The sequence below is a fragment of the Lolium rigidum genome, chromosome 4 (genome assembly GCF_022539505.1).
Source record: "Lolium rigidum isolate FL_2022 chromosome 4, APGP_CSIRO_Lrig_0.1, whole genome shotgun sequence".
Taxonomy (NCBI): Eukaryota; Viridiplantae; Streptophyta; class Magnoliopsida; order Poales; family Poaceae; genus Lolium; species Lolium rigidum.
Genome location: NC_061511.1, coordinates 14,127,016 through 14,130,810, shown reverse-complemented (window position 1 = coordinate 14,130,810; position 3,795 = coordinate 14,127,016).

Here is a 3,795-nt window from a genome sequence, read left to right as displayed (position 1 = left end):
CATGCATGTCTGTATCATATAGCCACTGAAAGTACATAAATGGAAGAGTTAATCAACTTATGTGCAAGCCCTATAATCTGCAGTTTCGGGGTACCGTGATGAAATTAGTTTCCAAATCTCTTTTTTTTTAATGTTGTTACTGCGTGAGAAGTCTCACCTGGACTCCAGGAGTGACTTCAGTTTGGCTGAGGTCCTTCCTTTCTCACGATGCCAGAACTCGAGATGTAGTTTTGATGGTTGTTGTTCGGTAGCTCGCATGTCTTCTTTTGCTTAATGCTTGTACCTGGCTGCATTATACATTCACGCGTGATTATACATTACGCAGGAACCTCTGCTAGATGTAAATCTGGGTTGCCACCTAATCTCTATTGAACACTGAACCTCTAAATATTCTAAAATAGAAGACATCTTAGACATTCTTTCAAAAAAGAAGCTACATGTAACTGTATAACTGAAGTTCTTACCTAAAAATAAAGGGACGGTAGTGTTGATCACCTACATGTAACTTAATTAAAAGCATATCGAATTAAAGATGTTACATCGTTCTATTTCGTTCACGTTGTACACATAAGTATAAGTACCAACAAAAAAGTATTGACGTCACAGCCCTGAATTTCTATGGAACAACATAAGTACAAATTGTAAGTACGAAAGCAATTAGTTTTCCAGAAAATTCACTCATTGTTCCTAACTATATAATTGCACCCATCAACATAACTATATGTATACACTAACTATATAACTCCACCTATCGTACCAACTTTAGTTGACAAATAAAAAGAGGCGAGCGAGATAAAAGTGAGCAAACCGAAGTAGATGAAGAGGGCCATCCTCTCTTGCTCAAGAATTACAGCAAGTTATTGACAAAGACTATGTATATATGATGCAATTGGCACCAGAGAAATAGGCCTAGGAGGTACTGGGATAGATAGTTCATGCACAATCGCAAGCGCCAGCATACATGTGACTTCTTGAAGAATTACCCCATAAATTTTATGAAGAGATACTATGTACACCACTTGCCCTTTGAACACTTCAATAGTTCAAGTGATCATGATGGAGTGAGTGCCATGAAGATTATATAGACCTGTCATTTTTGCTTGTTCAAGTTAGGGTTAAAATTCTTCACATCGGCAAAACTAAAGGCCAAGATATTGCTGCCATGAGTGAGCTCAGTCTCTAGGTCAATCTTGTGTCTAATCAGCATGGATGATCTAGCTGGTGAATCTTTTTTCTAATGGAAATAGTGGATGAAATAATGACCAAAGTACAAGCTCATTTTTTCCTTAATTACATGTTTCTGTTCGAAGAATCAATGAGATAATCATCAAGTAAGCAGCACTGACGCTCTATGCAGCCAATACTGAAGGAAAAGCCTCTGTACATGAAAATTTAAAGTTAGCCAGAACTTTTTAATGGCCATCATAGCATTCTTAAGGGGGTACAACAGCTTGTAAATTAACTAAATGAGTGCCAAAATAGCATTTCAATACTGCTATGTGCAAGTGATGCTTCTAGTTAAAATGAAATAACGAATCAACGCTATAGCCATATGGCACTTCGGAATTTTGTTTTGTTTAAGCTCTTGCAAATCTGCTCATGGTAATTTAATGACTTATTTATATTTCTCGTCTTATTTAGAATGATTGTGGAAGGGAAATATTAGGGGAAAATCTACCACTATTTGGACCATACGGTCACAAGTTAAATGAGAGTCAGGATATTTTCACTTTTGGGTATGATTGATGAAGTGCGGTATTTTTTCCGCTTTGACACTTATAACATCAAGGAAGGGTCTCAGGACCGTTTTTGGCCGGACATGGTAATGCGGGGCTGCTCTTTGTGAGTGTATCCTGGTGTTCTCCACATTGTACGAAATGAACATGACTCGGTCAAAGAGATGGTTCTTCATATTGTAAGTTAGTAGTTTGGTATGAGCTACTTAGCAGGCTCAATGATGTTCAACTCTCAGATGTGAGAGAGATTTTAGTGTCAACGTTCAGCAAAATTGTATCCATTCTGTCAAATGTACGTAGCTAGCTTTGATACACTCACAGGTTACATAGCCACTTAGCGAGTAATGGGTTGTAGAATTTAAAGGTTCCATTAAAGATTAAAAATTCTTTGTTTCATGCTCGGGGGTTTACATTGACAGAAGATAAATTAGCTAATAGTTTATACTGAGTTACTGACAGATTGAGACAATCAACCATTTAATTTTGCTAAGACCACTTTTCCAGTCTTCAATTGCCTATAATCTATATCCATCTCGTAATGTAACCCATATACTTCTTCGGAGATTGCATGGTTTGGCTAAAAGAATAAAGGGAACTTATCATAGTTGGTGCGACCATGGTTTGGATGGTGTTATGACCATACATCAAGACTTCTGCCAATCAAGATTTCAGGACTGATCAAGATGGAGTTTGAAGGTTAAATCATTTGTCACTTCGTATCTACACTTGCTTTGAAATTTCAATTTTTTGTTATGCAGCCATCTTTGCTACCTGTATATTCGGTTGAATTACTAGCCCTGTAAGCATTCAGATTCTTATGTATTTCTTTATTCATAACAAAGCTAGTTTCTCCTTTTCTGAAGGTTCTCCTTGAATATATAGGGAGAGTAGTGGTGATCCGCTAACTGTAACTGAATAAATGTCCACTTCAAGGTGCTATATCATATTATTTTATTGTCGTATGTACAACTGATACGAATACAGATGTATTAAATGATACTGTCCTGGATTTTAGAGGGTAGATAACTAGATATAATATTTAGTGCGTATGAAAGCAAATGTTTTTTCACCATATTCACTCGATTCTGACAATCTGTGGTGACCTTGCCCGCACCATCATAATTAGTGGCTGTTGTCCACCAACTATATATAACTCAACCTCATGAAGTGTCTCTAGTTGAAGTTTTTGGCGAAGTCCAGCGTCTTCGTAGAATGCAATTTCCGGAAGAGAAATAGGCATGGGAGGCACCAGGATTGACAGACGACGAACAACTGTTCTCAAATGTGTGGGTCATTCAAGAATTACCCACTTAGTTACGCGAAGAGGTGTTTCGGATTCCAAATGAGCTAGATGTTGTGTGGAGTATAGTTCCTGGCATGGGGGAGGCAGGGGCGCCAATGTTATCATATGAAATGGATCAATTAACGGACCGGGCATAACAATTCCTCACTGGACACCAAAGATTCATCGAGTGTCCGCACGACGGCATTGTCTACCGTGGTATATAGACGTCTCCTGATGTGCGATGCCGCCTATAATGACCCAATGTTAGCTGTAAATATGCTTAACTGAAAAATCTGAACAATTCTTTCATATGCCACATGTATTGTTCGTGTGACCTCCAAGAGGTGTCGTAGTAAGTGTTCGTTGATGGCTAACCGTGCAGATTTCCTGCACTCTTGGTTAGTTAGCTATGCAGTTCACAAATCACAAGTCCAATATTTATTCTCTTTCACGGTGATTTGTTGGGATGTACTTATGGCTGATAGGAATCAAGAAGGTTACTAAAGAAGTGTTCCACATGCAACCTCATGAAATTCTTATGATGCAAGTTATGGTGACGTTCCTGCGTGAGATGTCTACCACTAGTAGAAAACATGTCTTTTGTTTGGAGCTGCAAGGAGTATTAGTCCTGGCCATGATTTGAATCAACAATAATAGTCCCGATTCCAACGCCTAGGACGGGCAGCCACCTCTAGTCCCGGTTCGCTTGGGACCTTTAGTCCCGGTTGGTGTCCCCAACCAGGACTAAAGACCTTTTCGGCAAAACTAAGTTCT